The following is a 19893-nucleotide window of genomic DNA, read 5'->3' as shown; positions in this document are numbered from 1 at the left end:
CCTTGCCTGTGCTTGTGCCATGTGAAAAGCACAAAGTCCACTCTGCTGAGTGGTTGGTATTAGAAAGGGCATCCAGCTGTAAAAATCCTGCCAAAACAGTCACAGAAGTCTGGTGCAGGCTTCTGCCTGGCTGGCTCCTGTCAAACCATCCCACCCATGCCAGCATTGAAGGCAGACATTAAAAAATCATGATGATGATGAAGGAACAGATATAGGTGTGTTGCTGAGAAACAGATACAAGGATACCCAAGTTAGAAAACAAAGGAGAATGAGTTGAATGGTAAGATGAAAATGGTAGTGAGAGAAGTGATGGTGAAGATGTGTTGGGACATGCCCTCGAGGGGCATTGGAGGTGACAAGAATAGGTCAGGTGATATAGAGGCTTGAGCTGAGTGAATGGGCAGGATGAGGTGACTGTATCAAACGATAGAGAGAATATAGGAGAAATATAGGAGAAGCTTGGAGGTAGTGGTTGAAGTAGTTATATCAAGGCAATGAGAGTGTAGAGAATTAAGGGCGATAGCAGGTAAGTGCGGACTGGATGCTTTTTTAAGTGGCATCTGCACTGACAGGGTTACCAGTTACCTTGCAAGACAAACAAAAATCTTCTGGGAGGGGAGGAGGTGGTCTTGTGTCACACGATGAAAGATGATAGTGAGACAAAGACACAGAAACAGGTATACATGGTGAAGATACTCCACAACCATTCAGATAAATATTCAACCGCATTCATTCAAATATTCCAGAACAGCCATTCATTTACTCCACAACATACATTTAAATAAATACTCCTCAAGGGTCAATCACATACTTCACAACAACCATTCAGGTAGATATTCCGCATAAGACAATCAGATATGCCACAAGAGTTAATAAGATATCTATGAGAGTTAATCAAATGTGTTTAATTTTAACTTTTTTCTCATTACTTTAAATAACTTAAAGAATCACAGAAATATCTATTAGAATTTTTACAGAATCTCATTTCTAAAGCTGACCTAAATATATTGTAACTAATAAAGCTGTTATGTTTTAACAAAGAAGCTAATATTTGCATGAAGCATGACATTGAGATACTTTTGTCAGCTCATAATGGTTATTTACTATCTCCCAAGTCAAAAATGGCACTGAAAAATAATCCTCTCCAGTTGAACAAAAAGGCAATAGATAGCTTTTTAAGTGTACTTAAATCTGACTAAAGTCAACATTGTTCTGATGACCAAAGCAATAGGATAATGGGATAATGTTATAAATATATGAAGGAGGAGCCCTAACCTTAGGTCCTTATCTCAGTGGATATTTCAGTTGCTCTAAAACAGGTGTGAACATGTCTCTCTGACTGTTTTGCTAATCTCTACTCCTCCACTCTACACAACATAAAAAGATTATAGACCAAACAAACGCATTACTATATCCTTGAGTACCATTGCAAAGCTGAGAGACACTGGTTCAAGTTACATATTCCACTTGTACGTTGACTTGAAGGTGCGCGGTCACACACACACACACACACACATACTCACATTTATGTAGTAACATAAAAGAAGACTTGCAAAATCAGTGATTACTTTGGTCAGCATGTGGCCCAACAGGATGCATTGGAGGTAGAAACAATCTGGAAAATCCAAAGCATTTCACACAAACCGAAAATCTTGGAAATTTTCATCATCCTCATCATCATCATCAAATATCACACAGTAGAAGATAAAACAAATATATGTATGTATGTAATTGTTAGAGGTTTGTGGAGAACCCCAGCCAAGAATATCCTAACTGCAAATTGATTGCATCAGCACAGAAGACTCAGCCAATGTTTCAATCTATCTGATTGTGTGAAAAGGGAACCGTGTCCTACTAAAAGTATCAACTTAATCAACAGATATTCAGGTATGTTTCATTTCATTTCATTTTTGCTTTATGAAACTATGAAGATTTCCAAACTCTCAGAAAAAAAAATATATTCCACATGAAAACTAAAATTTTTTTTCAGTCTAACATACAACTACATACATAGTTTTGCTTGTATGTGTACATGCACTCATGTATGTGCACATACTTAACTGTTTCTATGTGTACACACACACACACACACACGCTTTATTTATGGGTTAAAGCTACCATTGGTTTCATGTTAAGATAGAAATCCATTAACAATTATCAAACCTGCCACATGGAACATTGGTCCTCATCTCTGTCCTTAATTAAATGAAACAAACATCAATGTTCCATGTGAAAGGGTTGATAAATATTAAGGGATTTTTCTCTTAACATGAATCCAATAGTAGCTTAATCCATAAATAAGGAATTTTTATCCACTTATGTTGTGTTGAACAAATCCTTTAACATATCTTTAATATTAAAGATGTCGTAAAGGATTTCTTTGCTTATTATATGGATTAGAGTTTACTCTTCACCACACCCATACAATGGCTTTACCATCATGAATCCAAGATTTTCTACACTTGAAGAATTTTCAGTATTAGTCTGGAATTCAACAGTGTTGACAGCCCAAAACTTGGGCTGAGTTCTTCTCTGAAAATGCCCTGCCAGGACCTAAAATATGTGTGTATGTAAGTGTCCTTTCATTTGTCCACTCACTTATATGTATATATATATATATATATATATATATATATATATATATATATATATATATATACACATATATATGTGTGTGCATGAAGTGGTGTCAAAAAGTTCCCGGACTAGTTATATTTAATAAAAAACAACTTATTTACCTAAGCTTTAATGTCATCTCCTTCAAAATAGTCACCTTGCACAGCAATACACCAGTTCCAGGCTCCTGACACTTTTGGAATCTGTCCTAGAAGTCGTTTTCTATAAGCAAGTCAAGGATCTTCAGTGATTCGCTCTGGATCCCAACAACAGTGTTAAAACAATGAACTTTTGAGCCAGATTTTCATCCTAAGAAAGAGATGGAAGTCCACAGTGCAAAATCCGTTGAATGAGGTGGGTGTGGAAGTGATACCATGTTGTTTTTGGTGAGAAACTCACAAATGAGGAGAGCTCACTGACAGGGTGCATTGTCATTGTAAAGAATCCAGTTCTTCGTGGTTCACAGATCTGATCACTTGTGCTGGATGTCATCCCTCAAATGCTTTTAAAAAACCACGGGGAGACGAATTCCCAATGCACAATGCCACAGATATCGAAAAGAAGGATTAACATGCTCTTGATTGAGCTGCAGCTCTGTCATGCTTCCTTCAGTAATGGAGATAAAGGCCTCTTCCACTGTGACAAATGCTGCTTCATCTCAGGGTCATACCCGTAGATCTAACTCTCCTCACCAGTGATGCCACTTAACATGAAGGATGGGTCATCAGTGGCACACTGATGGAGATCCTGACAGACTTCGATGCAATCTTCTTTTGGCTCAGTGGTCAGCAGGTGGGGGACAAACTTGGTAGAGACTACAGCATACATGTGATCACAAATTTCACAACTTGTGAAGTAAACACAGTGTCACATGGCACAGTGTCTCATGAAGGTCACTGATAGCTCTCACTGGGCATGCAACCATGTGCTGCCATATGTTGGTGTACTACAGAACTAGTCCAAGAGCTTTTTGATACCACCTCATATATATATATATATATATAGAGAGAGAGAGAGAGAGAGAGAGAGAGAGAGAGAGAGAGAGAAGAGAGAGAGAGAGAGAGACACACACACACACACACACACACACACACACACACACACACACACTCCACATATATATTTACAAAATTGAAACAAAAATGAAAAGGTTGACAGTGACTTTGAAATTTTGCTAGTCACTGGCTTTCTCATGAAACTTCAAAGTATAAAAATACATGTGATGCTGTATTTAGATGTATTAAATGATTCTTCACTGATTAGCTGTTCTTATATATGACTATACCCAGAAACCATGGCTGAGTGGTTAAGAAGTTCATTTTGCAATTAAAAGTGTTTGGGTTCAGTCCCAGCGTGTGACAACTATGGCAGGTATAGTCTATAGCCTTAAGCTAACCAAAGTCTCATGAATGGATTTGATAGATAAAAACTTAAAGAAGCTTGTCATGTGTATACATGCAAGAATGTTTGTGTCTCCTTGTGATTTGTTCATTATGTGATTGATTTAAATGAATGTCAACCATTTTCAATATTCTGCGAAAGCAATTTTGGCCATGGGGAATTATTATTTTGTATGGAAATAGATGAGGGCTGGTGACTGGAAGGGCACCCAACAATAGAAAATTTGCTTTAATAAACTCCATCCAAACCATGCAAGCAGGTAAAAGTGGATATTTCAATATTGTTGTTGTTGTTGGTGGTGGTGGTGATGATTTTATATATATATATATATATATATATATATATAAAGTTCAAAGGTTTGTATTTAGGCAGTGTGTTACATATCCCAGGGCCCCAATAATTACAGGTATAAACCTGAACTTGTAATCTGGATAGAGTAACTGCAGATTTCTCAATAGTTCAGCATAGGTGTTCTCTTTTTCACTTATCTGCAGCTTTATGTTAACATCCACTGGGCAGCTAATTTCCACAACTATGTATGTATGTATGTATGTATGTATGCATGTATGTATGTACGTATGTGTGTGTGTGTGTGTGCATGTATGTATGTATGTATTTATGAATGCATGTATGTATGTATGTATATATGTATGTATGTATTTTTGTATGTATGTAAGTACATACATATGTACCAACCAAAAACTTTTGCAATTTCTTGTTTTGATATTATTCTGCAGAAAATATTTTCCATTATTTTCAACTCTTATGCACACCTCACACAAATATAACATCAACATATGGATTTGAAATACTGAAATAAGCAGATGTGTTTCAAGAACACGCAGCTTGGATTTTAGCTTTATCTACATAATACATATATGTATGTACGTACGCATGTACTTATTTATGTATGTATGTATGTATGTATGTATGCATGTACTTATCTATGTATGTACATATGTATGTACATACGCATGTACTTATTTATGTATGTACATATGTATGTATGTACGTATGTACTTATTTATGTATGTACATATGTATGCATGTATGTACATGTGTGTACGTATGTATTTATGTACGTATGTATATATGTATGTATGTATGTATGTATGTATGTATACACGTATGTGAGCATATGACATATATTTTACATGCTGTCTCCAAAGAGACAATCTATTTGCAACAAACAAAGAAAACATACTTTAATCTGCTTCATCCCTTCACAATTTAATACAAACAAATCCTGACCCCCATAAACCAACGTCACCTGAGGCCAACCCACAAATAAATACATTGCCAGTATTGTCCATATAATTGTAACATTACTTACCACAGTGCTTCATGTTCTTTTAACATAGGATCTGCTCATTCAAAATGTTGGACATTAATTGTTCTTGTAAATTAATTAAATTATTATTAACTTATAAAAGGCAGATGAAAAACTGGAAATTTATTTTAATGTCATCTTTTAAGTGACTCTAAAGTGTTTTAATATCTGCTGGAAATTGATGTTGTAAATCATTTTAAGTATGACCTGATTTTATTTATCAATTAATAGTTTGCTAGGATTTTTTCGGCTTCTCTCCCATTAAAACTTCTGCAGACATAAGTAGTCATTATCACTGTTTTAATGTCCACTATTCCATGCTTGCATGGGTTGGACAGAATTTATAGAGGCAGGTTTTTCTATGGCTGCATACCATTCTTGTTTCCAACCCTTACTAGTTTCCAAGTAAAGTAATGTTTCCTCATGGACACTTATAATTTTCATGAAATACCAAAAACAAATCTCGTTACCTGTATGTTGGTAATGCTCATTTACAAGCATTACTTGATGTTAAGACAAAGGTAAACACACACAAACCTCATCATCATCATCATCATCATTATTTAATGTCTGCCTTCCATGCTGGCATGGGTGAGATATGTATATGTATATATTTATATAAATAAATATTAAATAAGAGCAGGAAAATTACATCAAAAAATCATCACAGAAGATATACATCCCAAATAGTAAATGTTCCAAATCCAATTAAATAATGACTTTTAAACACCAATGATCCACTTCTCATTGTTAATTATTGCTCCATTTCTTATCTTCTCTCTCTATATATGTGTGTATATGTATGTATGTATGTATATATATATATATATATATATGTATATATATATATATATATATATATATATATATATATATATATATATATATATATATAATATCTAGCTCTCTTTCTTTTGTTGTCTTTTCTATCAATATATATATATATATATATATATATATATATATATATATATATATATGTATATATATATATGTATATATATATATATATATATATATATATATATATATATATATATATATATATATATACACATTCTATTCACCTAGAATTCATTGCTCTTTTAAAAATTACGATTTATGCATTGTTGTCTCTCAAATATTTAAAATCTACAATTAAGAGCCCTATCTCCTCGCTGACGGTACCTACCCACCCCTACCCATTTTCCTTTATTCAAAAATTCTTATATATATATATGATGATGATGATGATGATCTTTTCTCCCGCCATGCCTCTGTCTACCCCTCCATCCTCTCTAAATCAGTCCCTCTCTCTCTCTCTCTATCTCTCTCTCGTAGTTTTTCCTTAAGGTCTTCAGGTTCTGGCTATATATAAATGAGAAATGCATTCTAAATTATCTCAATCTCTTCTCCGCTGACATACTACGACAAAGTCTCCAAGATGCAGATAAGATAGAGATTTTTATTTATTTACGGCCTCAAACATCTCATACCTTCGCGCTTTAGTCTGCCCTCTATTATTTATCTTGTTTCTCTCCATGAAATTCAATTGAATTCAGTTTTTGTCTTAAATTCATACTTATTCATTTTCTAAGCTTCCTATCATGCTACGTATATATTCTATTCACCTAGATTTCATTGCTCTTTTAAAAATTACGATTTATGCATTGTTGTCTCTCAAATATTTAAAATCTACGATTAAGAGCCCTATCTCCTCGCTGATGGTACACCCGCCCTCCCACCCCCTCCACCGGAAGTGCATTCCTCTGTCATCCTGTCATCCTCGGCTGTCTCCCGGAACCCATCTAGTGGCCTTGGCCATCCTCTCCCCTACCTTTGGGTAGCGCATTAAGTTTGAGTAATGTTTGCAGGTTGTAGGTACTGTTTTGCTTATGAATTCTTCCAATTGCAAGTTTTCTTTTCAGGTACACGACACTGCTTTTCCCCTTCCCAGGCTACAGGCCCACACCCCCAACACCCATACTGTTAGGATTGGCACTCTCAACGTCGGCACGCTGAAAGGTAGATCTGGTGAAATTGTTGAGATGCTTGAACGGAGACGCGTAGATATGTGCTGCATCCAGGAAGTAAGATGGAGAGGAGGTTCTGCGAGGTTCCTCACAGGCAAAGAACACAGGTACAAGATTTTCTGGGCAGGGAACACTGACGGGGTCGGGGGCGTAGGAATACTTCTAGCGGAGAAATGGGTGGATAAGGTAATCGAGGTCGTTAGAGTAAGTGACAGAGTACTTAAGATCAGACTAGTGCTTCATCATAGATTAGCTACTGTCATCTCAGCCTATGCACCTCAACCGGGGCTACCAGATGGTCTGAAAGACCAATTCTATGACACCCTCCTGCAAACTACCTCGTCGACGAGTGACAGGGACCTTCTCTTTGTGGCTGGAGACTTCAACGGTCATGTCGGACGTCGTGCTGGAGGCTTCCATGGCATACATGGAGGCTATGGCTTCGGTTCCCGCAACGAGGAGGGAACCAGACTGCTGGAGTTCTGTGATGCAACCGATCTTATGGTCTGCAATACCAACTTCAGGAAACCTGCCAATCACCTAGTCACCTACCGCTCCGGCAGACACTCTAGCCAAATCGACTACATCCTCGCCAGAAATAGGGAAAGAGGACGGCTTATAAATGCCAAAACCTACCCTGGCGAAGAATGTACCCCACAACATAGATTAGTAGTTAGCGACTTTGGGATCAAGGCAAAATGGGTGCCCAGAATTAGACAGGCTTGGAGGAGAAGGGTGTGGAAGCTTAAAGACCCTGAAAACGGACAGAGACTTAGAGACAAGTTACTTGAAGCATTTAACGAAATAGAAGGGGATATAGCATCATACAACGTGGAAGACAATTGGAGATTTCTGCGGGACAAACTGTTGAAAGCCACCGACCAGATTTGTGGGTGGTGTAAGGTCCCCTCCCGACCCAGAGTAACGTGGTGGTGGAACAAGGAGGTAGACAGGGCTATTAGACAAAAGAAACAGGCTTGGAAGGACTGGAAGAACGGTGGTAGCAGGGAATTGTACCAATGTGCCAGAAGGGAGGCTAGGCGACAGGTTTATTTAACCAGAGGGGAAGCAGATAAGGAAAGATTTGCCAATGTTCTGCGCCGTGAGGACCAAAGACTCGAGGTATTTCGTGTTGCAAGACAGTGAAGGAGAGAGAATAGTGATGTTGTAGGAGAGAAATGTGTTCGCATGGATGATGGTACGCTTGCATTAAATGAGGATGCAAAGAAAGAGGTCTGGAGATGCCACTACGATAGATTGCTTAATAAAGAGAATGAATGGGAGAAAGAGAGCCTGCCATATGTCGACCCAATAGAGGGACCAGCTATCCGAGTTGATAGTACCAGGGTAGATAAAGCAATTAAGAGTATGAAGACCTGGAAAGCCCCCGGCCCATCAGGAATCACTGCAGAGATGCTCAAAATATCTGGCAGTGTTGGCTATAGCCTAGTCACCCGTATTACGAACCAGGTGATACACAAAGGAGTCATACCCAATGACTGGTGTAGCAGCATCATAGTCAACTGCTACAAAGGTAAAGGTGACGCTTTAGATACAAATAATTACAGAGGCATCAAGCTGTTAGATCAGGTTATGAAAGTTACAGAGAGGGTCATAGCCCAACTAATTAGGGAGCGAATCAATTTAGATGAGATGCAGTTTGGGTTCGTGCCAGGTAAAAGCACTACTGATGCCTTATTTCTAGTGAGACAGTTGCAGGAGAAATACCTAGCTAAGGATAAACCTCTGTACCTGGCATTCGTTGACATGGAGAAAGCCTTTGACAGGGTCCCCCGATCCCTTATCTGGTGGTCAATGAGGAAACTTGGGATAGAAGAATGGTTAGTGAGAGCTGTGCGAGCCATGTACAGAGATGCTGCCAGGAAGGTGAGGGTTGGAAATGAGTACAGCAATGAATTCCGGGTAGAGGTAGGGATCCACCAAGGTTCCGTCCTCAGCCCCCTCTTATTTACCATAGTCCTCCAGGCAATCACAGAGGAGTTCAAGACAGGTTGCCCCTGGGAGCTCCTCTATGCTGATGACCTTGCCCTAATTGCGGAGTCACTATCAGAACTAGAGGAGAAGTTTCAGGTGTGGAAGCAAGGTCTAGAATTGAAGGGCCTTAGAGTCAACCTAGCTAAAACCAAAATCCTAATAAGTAGGAAGGTAGATAAAACACAAACTCCTTCAGGTAGATGGCCCTGCTCAGTATGTAGAAAAGGAGTAGGTAGTAACTCTATAAGATGTACCCGGTGCAAGCTATGGACACATAAGAGGTGCAGCAACATCAAAGGCAGGTTAACTAGCAAGTTAGTTTTTGTTTGTGGCAGATGTTCAGGTGCAATAAAGACTGTAAACAAACAGGAAACAACTTCTATCTCATTCCAGAGTGAAAAACTAGAGGTAGTCGATAGCTTCCGCTATCTGGGCGACCAAGTTAGTAGTGGGGGTGGGTGCGCTGAAAGTGTAGCTGCTAGAATAAGAATAGCCTGGGCAAAGTTTAGAGAGCTCTTACCCCTGCTGGCGACAAAGGGACTCTCACTCAGAGTAAAAGGCAGACTGTATGACGCATGCGTACGAACAGCCATGCTACATGGCAGTGAAACATGGGCTGTAACTGCTGAGGACATACGTAAGCTCGCAAGGAATGAAGCCAGTATGCTCCGTTGGATGTGTAATGTCAATGTGAATACCCGTCAGAGTGTAAGCATCTTGAGAGAAAAGCTGAACATTAGAAGCATCAGTTGTGGCGTGCAAGAGAGACGATTGCGCTGGTATGGACATGTGGTGAGAATGGATGAGGATAGCTGCGTGAAAAAGTGCCACACCCTAACAGTTGAGGGAACCCGTGGAAGAGGTAGGCCCAGGAAGACCTGGGCTGAGGTGGTGAGGCAAGACCTTCGTACATTGGGCCTCACCGAGGCGATGACTACTGACCGAGACCTTTGGAAATGTGCTGTGCGTGAGAAGACCCGGCAAGCCAAGTAAGATCGTTGCCAGTGCCCCTGGACTGGTTCTTGTGCGGGTGGCACATGAGATGCACCATTTTGAGCGTGGCCGTTGCTAGTACCGCCTGACTGGCTCCCGTAGGATTTTTGAGCGAGATCGTTGCCAGTGCCCCTGGACTGGCTTGTGCGGGTGGCACATAAAAGACACCATTTCGAGCGTGGCCGTTTTCGTGCGGGTGACACGTAAAAGCACCCACTACACTCTCTGAGTGGTTGGCGTTAGGAAGGGCATCCAGCTGTAGAAACTCTGCCAAATTAGACTGGAGCCTGGTGTTGCCATCCGGTTTCACCAGTCCTCAGTCAAATCGTCCAACCCATGCTAGCATGGAAAGCGGACGTTAAACGATGATGATGATGATGATGATACATATATGATGGGCTTCTTTCAGTTTCTGTCTACCAAATCCACTCACAAGGCTTTGGTCAGCCCGAGGCTGTAGTAGAAGACACTTGCCCAAGGTGCTATGTAGTAGGACTGAACTCGCAACCATGTGGTTGGGAAGCAAACTTCTTAACACACAGTCACTCCACCACCTACAAATATCTATATCTTTATACACACACACAGACACACATGCATATATCATTAAATGATAATGATGATATATGTGACATACACATATACATATATATATAAATATTACCTTGGTTACTAATTACCCCCCCCCCCCAGTAAAATCTCTAACTCTAAATTGTATCCAATGCTCAAACTTTGAAAAGTGTTAGCGAAACCGGTTATTAAGTTGGAAGAAAAAATCTTATTTTGTATAGTATTGTATAATACTTTTGGTATAATTATTCTAATATATTCTTTTGCCTTGTAAAACAAATCTTCTGTGTTTTTTCATCTTTTTTCTTTCCTTGTATATATATATATATATATATATATATATATATATATTATGTCATATATATATTATGTCATATGTAAACAAGCATAGGTTTGTTTTTGAAGTGTTGAAATGTATTGTAGAACAAGTAGAAAGATAAATTTTATTCAACGCGTAAATGCTGAACAGTATATATAAAGGATAAAATCCTTTTAAGAGCAGAAAAAGTTTTTTGCCGGCAACCAGCCATGAGCATTTACATGTTGAATAAAATTCATCTTTCTACTTCTTATATGTATATACATATATATTCCTTGTATATATATATATACATACATATATATAATGCATGTGTGTGTATACATGCAGAACCATATGCACAATGGGCTTCTTCTGTTTCCAACTACTAAATCCACTGATAAGGCTGTGGTTGGCCCAAGGTTATAGCAGAAGACCATTGTAATAATAATGGAATGAGGGAGAAAGAGAAGGAAGGAAGCAGAAGACAGCATGATAACATTATTCAAGTCAAGGAAAATATCAGCAAAGGCAACCCTAAATTTTAAAAGACCAAGGTCATATTCTACGAAAGGTGGGGGTGGAGGGACAATGGAGGAGTGAGTTTATTATATAAATACATATTATGTATTGTACAGTATTATACATACTGTTGTTGAGATAAAAGCATTGTGCTTACAACGTCTGTGGGTGAGAGTTTGGAAGATCTTTGTGAGTGACTGTATATCAATTGATTAGCCTTTCTGTGGATGCTGTCCAGGATATGTGTGTGTATGTGTGTGTGCATGAGTGTGTGTGTGCGTTGTGTGTATGTATGAGTTATGTGCATGCGTGCAAGCACATATATGTGCATGTGTGCAAGCACATATATGTGCATGCTTGTAAGCACATGTGCATGTGTGTGTGTGCACATATATGTATGTATAACTGTGTGTGCATCTGTGTATGCATATTTGTGTATGTGTGTGTTTGTGGCCATGCATATGTCTGTGTGTATGCATATGTGTGTGTGCAGCTTCAGCACTGTCTGACATGTGGGAGTTGTGCTCCACTATGAAACTCACTTCACCTTTGCAGAGGTGGGTGTGTAGAGTTAATAGTTGGGGACAGGTATTTACTGAGTTATTTCTTAATGATGCAATCCTTGCTCTGTTCAGGTTATATTGGACTTTCCCAGAAAGTCCATTTGGTATTTTTCAGTGAAAATAAGACAAGTTTTAAACCCAAAGTGGTTTATTCAACCAATGAAATAATTATCCTTTCACTCCAGTAGTTTCTGCCATCCTCTGGGCAGATCTATTTTCCCTGACTCAAAATTTCCTGCCTTTCCATCAATTGAATGTGGAGAACATGACCCAATGAATGTCCATCTGCAATTTGTTGCAGATGCATTTAAAAACAATCCCCTGGTTTTTTTTTTTAAGATTGGTGACAGGAGATGAAAAATGGGTCCTCAATAATAATGTGCAGTGCAAACAAACATGGAGGGAGTGCTGTAAACCATCACAAACAACCTCCAAAGCAGAACTTCACCTGAAGATAGAAGAATGTTGTCTTTTACGAGCTTCTTCCAATGGACAGGACTATCAATTCAGATGTGTACTGTGACCAGTGAGAGAAATCAAATGCAGTGATCCACCAGAAGTGTCCAACATTTGTTAATCATTTGGGCATTGTGTTTCATCCCAACAATACCAGATCATATGCTTCTTTGTAGACATGGCAGAAGTTACAGGGACTTGGCTGGGAAGTTTTGCTGCACCCTCCATATTCATCTGACCTTGTGCCTTCAGATATTCATCTGATTTGGTCTCTTCAAAATTCATTGAATGAACTGACCTTCAATTATGAAAAGGATATAAAATTCCACTTGGAAGAGTTTTTTATCGTCAGTTTTATTGTCATCCTCAACGATAGTGAGACCTTGCATTTGAAGTGATTGTTGGGGTTCTAGTTGCAAGTTGTCTATGTTTAAGGTGAGGAGCAATACTTTCCTGGACAAGTGCAGGGATTCATCATTATCATCATTTAATATCTGTTTCCCATGTCGATATGGATTGGACAGTTTGAGAGGGTCTGATGAACCACCGAGCTGCAGCATGGTCCCAGTTTTGGTTGGTTACTATGGTTGGATGTCCTTCCTAACACCAATCACTTTACAGTGAGTGCTGGATGCTTTTCTCATGACACTTGCTCCAGTGAGGTCACTAAGTAACTTGCTAGACAAAGTAAAGAAAGGGAAACACCCCATTGACTGAAGGGGAATGAATTTGAGGGAGGAGAAAGTGGTTTTATGTCGGGTGTTGAAGGCTATGTTTTATGATGCTGAAAGAGAAAAGTTTGTAATCATGACATTTCATACAATAGTTCTCTTCCAATCACCTAAGTGAAGCAACATCAAGCTTAGTTAGCGCTGAAACAGGTGAGCATTCGGGAAGCCTAGGGGCTGTAAGCAACACCTTAAATGGCAGTGCCCCGACAAGGTCACAACCTTTGGGTTTGAACATCATCATCATCATCATCGTTTAATGTTCGTTTTCCATGCTGGCATGTGTTGGACAGTTCAACTAGGCTCCAGTCTGATCTGGCAATGTTTCTACAGTTGGATGCCCTTCCTAACGCCAACCACTCTGAGAGTGTAGTAGGTGCTTTTTACGTGACACCAGCACAGGGGCCAGAGGAGGGTGGCAACGACCACGATCAGTTGGTGTTTTTTATGTGCCACCAGCACAGAAGCCAGTCGAGGTGGCACTGGCATCAGCCACGTTTGGATGGTGCTTTTTACGTGCCACCGGCACGGGAATCACAACTACAATTTCCATTTGATTTTGGTTTTGATGTACTTGACTCAATAGGTCTCCTCAAGCACAGCATGTCGCCCTACAATCCAAGGTGCTTTGGAGTGGGCTGGGACTGGTTATACGACACTGGTCTAGGTTAAAAGAATAAAGAATGGATAATGTCTGCTCATTAAGTCAGAGCAGATTTTATGCAAGCAAGTTTGGTTATAAGAGCTGGTTGCATTTTGGTGTAAGCAAGTTTGGTTGCATGAAGATGGCACTGCAAAAAGGAAGGTTAAGGAGGGGGTGAAAAGGTCATGTCATCCTAGTTTTAACATCCATTCTTCCAAGCTCATATGGATCAGATGGCATTTACTGAGGTGGATTTCTACAGTTGGATGCCCTTCAAGTCACGAGCTCTCCCCTATTTCCAATTAAGGTAATATTTCCCCATGACCAGGCATGTTTTCTCACATGATTGGAAATCAAAATTAGATGATGATGACTCTTGCTTACTACTATAATGCAATATAAATAAAAGAATGTATGATTCTACAAACATCCATAAATACTAACAAACACTAAACTATTTCCAGACCTTCTGCAAATGTTTAATGAAAATCTTTGAAAACATTCACATAATAATTCTTTGATTCTTTTGTTTTCTTCCGATTTCCATCATTTCATGCCTTGGCAGCATCAACACTAATAATAAAAACATATAAGATTACAAAGATGAATTCCTGCAAGACCTTAAACAGGATATTGAAGAGAAGACAATGGTAAAAGAAGAAAGAGTGGCCAAGATTTGATGTCTGGAAATATAAAAAAAAAAACATTAAAAGTATAAAAAATCAAATCATCAGGAAAAAACCCATAACTACCTCACCAAGGAAACAAAGAAAAAGAAAACAAAAAGGAGGAAGGAATTAAGAAGCAGAAGATGGAGTGGGGTGGGTAAGTTGTAATATCTGGAAATTGTAATCAGTAATCTATGAGTAGATTCAGAAAGAGTTCAATTGTATTTTTTGCACCATGTACTTCTTTGTTATATTAAAAGGTTTTAGTTTTCCATTGGGCTTCCTGTTTTCTGTAATTATTATTTCATCCATTCACTAAATTAGGATATGTAATGTAATGCCAACTGAATAGTGATTTAATATTCCTTCTTAAATGTCAGATTCTGGTCAAAATAATTGTTGTATTTGAAGAGCTGATAGAATTGCAGCAGCACCTCAGTTCCCTGTTTGCACAATCCATATCATATTTAATCACAAATATTAAATATATTGTCATGATCAATGTAGAAGTGTCAAGGGATTTGTTTAAATGTAGACCTCAACTTGCTAGGAAATGACCCACACACTTGATTTCATGACCTTCCTCTGTGACACATAAAGAATGAGACATGTAGGAACCAGTTATGAAACTGTAATGGACTGTCATTCACCCAATTATAGTTTTCGGTGGTACCTTCTGTAGCATGTCCATCATGCATAACCCTCTTCATCCACTGGTTCGAGCATGGGGATCTGTTGTAATCATCATCCACTTGTTCCACTGTTGGGGTCTTTGGTGGTGGTGGTGGGGGGGTTCACACTTACTCTGGATTCTCATCCTCAACCTTGCTGCCAAGGGTGACCCTAGAAGGAGTTTAGAACTCCCAAAGGCATTACTCTGAGTCATTGGTTCACACAAGCCCCTCCTCCACGACAAGGACTGATCATTAGAGGGGAATCTATATATATATTCACTGACTCAACCCCTCTCTTTATCTTGCTCTCTAACCCACCTCCCTTCCTTTCTTTTTCAACTGGAATATTCTTGTATCTACTTTACAGCAGGACACCATACTCCCTCTCTCTCTCTCTCTCTCTGTACCTCATCAACTGGCATAAAGCTACCCCCACACACTCCTACTCTCACCTCCAAGCTGAGGGAGTTTTTGTCTAGCAAATTACTCAGTGACCCTGTTGGTGTTGGTGCCACATAAAAACACCAGTGCTGGTGCCGGACACTCTGTAAAGTGGTTGGCATTAGGAAGGGCATCCAGCTATAGAAACCAAGCCAAAACAGACAATGGAGCCTAATGTAGCTCCTGGCCTTACCAGCTTCTGTCAAATCATCTAACTCATGCCAGCATGGAAAACGAATGTTAGATGATGGTGATGACTAACCACCTCCTTATTACTGTTTTTAACAGTAATAATGTTTTTATATATATTATTCCAAGATGTATCAAGTTCAAAAAGAAGCCATGAATGAAGTACTCAACAGTAAGATTGATACGGAATAAAATATTCAGTTCATAATCATTAGTCCAACAAAATATATTCTGTTCCACTTATGACTTATCCTGATTAGCCAAATGTTTGGTCAGATCAATGTTTATGGATTAAATATTTTCACACACACACACACAATCACAGTGTGTTAGAATTTGGTGAGTTGTTTATTGTTTGTGGTTTCAAAAGATTATTGCAAATACTGTGGTAGCAGAAGATTACAGAAGTGGTTTTGTTCCATTTTTCACTTTTTTACCAATTCTAAGTGTGACTCTAGAATATGTTCATCAGTCTCCAAAAGATAGCAATTTGGAATTACTGCTGAATATGGAAGAACTAGAAGCTGCCATTCACAAAACAAAACCAGGGAAAGCTCCTGAATTTCAGAGCATTCCTGATAAAGTCTATAAATGTGGTGGAAACAAATTTTGGCAATGCAATAATCTTCTATAACACTTCAAAGATGAACAGATAATTAGCATTTACAAGAGGATGGAGAGTCAGTAGGACTAGAAATTCTTACAGAATTTCTTTTCTATGATATGAAAAATTCTGCTAAATAACTACAAAACAAAAAAAATGTATTTGAGCAAATTCTTCTTGAATGCGGATGTGGATTTCTTGTGTCTTGGAGACCAAGCAACAAATTTAGAAAAATGCCTATCGATAGTAAATCCCCATTTTGCCATGTCTGATTTTATGAAAGCTTTTGATGGTGTGGAAAGAGATGGTTTTATATACATACATATATGTATGTGTGTATATATATATATATATATATATATATATATATATATATATATATATATATATATACATACACACACAGACACAGACACACACACACACATGCCCGCATCCACACACACATATATATACATATCTATTTATTCTTTTACTTGTTCGTCATTTGACTGTGGTCATGCTGAAGCACCGCCTTTAGTTGAACAAATCAACCCTGAGATTTATTCTTTGTAAGCCTAGGTAATTATTCTATGAGTTGCTTTTGGCAAACTGCTAAATTACAGGAATGTAAACACACCAACATTGGTTGTCAAATGATGGTGAGGAGAAAAATCAGACATACTAATATATACATACATACAAATATATATATATATATATATATATATATATATATATATACAGGATGGGCTTCTTTTAGTATCCATCTACCAAATACACTCACAAGGCCTTGGCTGGCCCAAGGCTATAGTAGAAGACACTTGCTCAAGGTGCTACACAGTGGGACTGAACCCGGAACCATGTGGTTGGGAAGCAAGCTTCTTACCACCCAGCCACTCCTGCACCTATATATATTCATACTCTTTTACTTTTTTACTTGTTTCAGCCAGGACTGGACAACCAGAGATATGATCTATTGTTTGTTGTCCATCACCACATATTCTGCAGTTACTTGTTATGTTTCTTTTCATTATGCTTTTGGTAATTTCTGGTGGGGAGGCTTTGGTCTTGTGCTGCAATTAAAAATCCTTTAGTCTCTGCTTTGAGTCCTACATCAGCGGTAGTGAGAAATCCTAATGATGGATTTAAAAGTTTAGAGGAGTTCTGAAGAAATGTTTATAGAGGGTTATAATGTCAAAATGAAGCAATTTGACAGACGTTTTCTGGAGTCCATTAGCCAACAAAGAATGAATCATTTAGTTTCATACTGACAATGTCCCCTTCATCAGGAATACATAGATAGATATTTAAGTTTGAAGACATGTAAGAGAAAACATATTTATCTATTTACTTATTCCTGATGAAGGAGACATTGTCAGTATGAAACTAAAGGATTCATTCTTTGTTGACTAATGGACTCCATAAACGTCTGTGGAATTGCTTCATATTGACGTTATAACCCTCTATAAACATTTCTTCAGAACTCCTCTAAACTTTTAAATCCATCATTAGGATTTCTCACTACTACTGGTGTATCTTACAACTTTTAACCCTTAATTCAACGTTTTTTAATCCTAAATTTAATATGATATTTAATCGATATATCACCCTTTATTTATTCATCCTTTTCATGTATATTTTTACCTCATGTATTTCTTATTTGTATTTTAAATAATATATTGATATGTTCCTTGTCTTGCTGTAATTTTGTGTTATATGTATTTATGATGTTGATGTAAATAGAATGATTATCTAAATTTTGTCTCTTCTTAAACCAACTTATATAATGTCTGGCATCTCCAGTTTGACCTGAGCACTTCCAAACAATTGTATAAAAAAAAAAAAATTTTCAAAACCAAAGAAAAACAATATTTTATATATATGTATATGTATCCCCTGTGCCGGTGGCATGTAAAAAGCACCTACTACACCCTCGGAGTGGTTGGCATTAGGAATGGCATCCAGCTGTAGAAACACTGCCAGATCAGATTGGAGCTTGGTGCAGCCTCCTGGCTTCCCAGACCCCAGTGGAACCATCCAACCCATGCCAGCATGGAAAACGAACATTAAACGATGATGATGATGATGATGATGGCTACAGGTACAAGCATGGCTGTGTAGTTAAGAAATTCACTTCTGATCTACATGGTTTCAAATTCAGTCCTCTGTGTGGCACTTTGGGCAAGTGTCCAATGCCTTGTTAGTGGATTTGGTGGATGGAGTCTTAAGAAAGCATGTCCTTATATATATACATGTACATAATACATGCATTTGTGTGTGTATGTGTGTGCACATGTATGTACTTGTGTGTGTGTGTGCATGTGTGTGTGTGTGTTTGTTTTTCCTTGTCTTGACATTGCCTGATAGTCATAAGAACATTCACCATCATATAAGCGATGTTATTCGTTCCCAGTCTTCTGTGAAAACATGTCTGGCCAAAAGGAATTATTTCCTCAGTTTGGAAATAGGTGAGGACTCATGGGAGAAATAGTGTTCAGTCATAGAAAATCTACCTCAACAAATTCCATCTGACACATGCACACACGCAAAAAAGGATGTTAAAACAATGACGATAACCACGGCGATGGTGACAGCGATGACAGCAATGACGACAACGACAATGAAGTTGATATGTATGTATGTGTAATTATGTATCAGACACATGTTGTGAGTAAATAGTCATAGGAAGCAATAAGCATTAATAAAGTAAACTGTCAATGAAAGATCTTATCACTAAAAGAATATCTAACCGCAAGATATATTTACTTAGAAATGCTCTTGACAATTGTAAGGGCCTGTAATGAAGCTAAGTGACTATCAGCAAACAGAGCACTTGGTTAATAAATTAAAGGGTAAATATTTATTTACGTGTGTGTGTGTGTGTGTGTGCGTGCGTGCATGTATGTGCACATACATACACATTCTTTTATTCTTTTACTTGTTTCAGTCATTTGACTACAGCCATGCTGGAGCACTGCCTTTAGTTGGACAAACTGACTCCAGGACTTACTCTTTGTAAGCCTAGTACTTATTCTATCAGTGTGTTTTGCCAAACTGCTAAGTTACGAGGAAGTAAACACACCAACAACAGTTGTCAAGCAATGGTGGAGGGGGGCATAAACACAGATGCATAAATACATGGTCTGATCAATGAGTATCCGGATTGTTGCTATAGTAACGAAGCTAAAGCACAGAGAGTGAATCTGCT

The 19893-nt window shown here is 38.3% G+C and overlaps 1 protein-coding gene across 4 annotated transcripts in view; it reads left to right on the top strand.

Annotated features, from left to right (window-relative positions):
- Positions 1-1419: 1419 nt before the first annotated feature.
- The window catches only part of LOC106881752 (uncharacterized), a 110501-nt gene continuing 92027 nt past the window's right edge, over positions 1420-19893 (top strand). The window contains exon 1 of one of the 4 annotated variants that reach the window (XM_089364875.1): positions 1420-1887. The gene's annotated coding sequence lies outside the window, so the exon portion shown is untranslated. Of the gene's footprint in view, positions 1888-14822; positions 14953-19893 lie in introns of those variants that run through there. The other 3 variants (XM_014932243.3, XM_089364865.1, XM_089364869.1) reach the window with 3 other exon arrangements.

This window comes from Octopus bimaculoides, chromosome 1, assembly GCF_046866305.1.
Source record: "Octopus bimaculoides isolate indiv1 chromosome 1, ASM4686630v1, whole genome shotgun sequence".
In the NCBI taxonomy this organism is placed as follows: Eukaryota; Metazoa; Mollusca; class Cephalopoda; order Octopoda; family Octopodidae; genus Octopus; species Octopus bimaculoides.
This window is presented reverse-complemented; position numbering and strand designations above follow the sequence as displayed.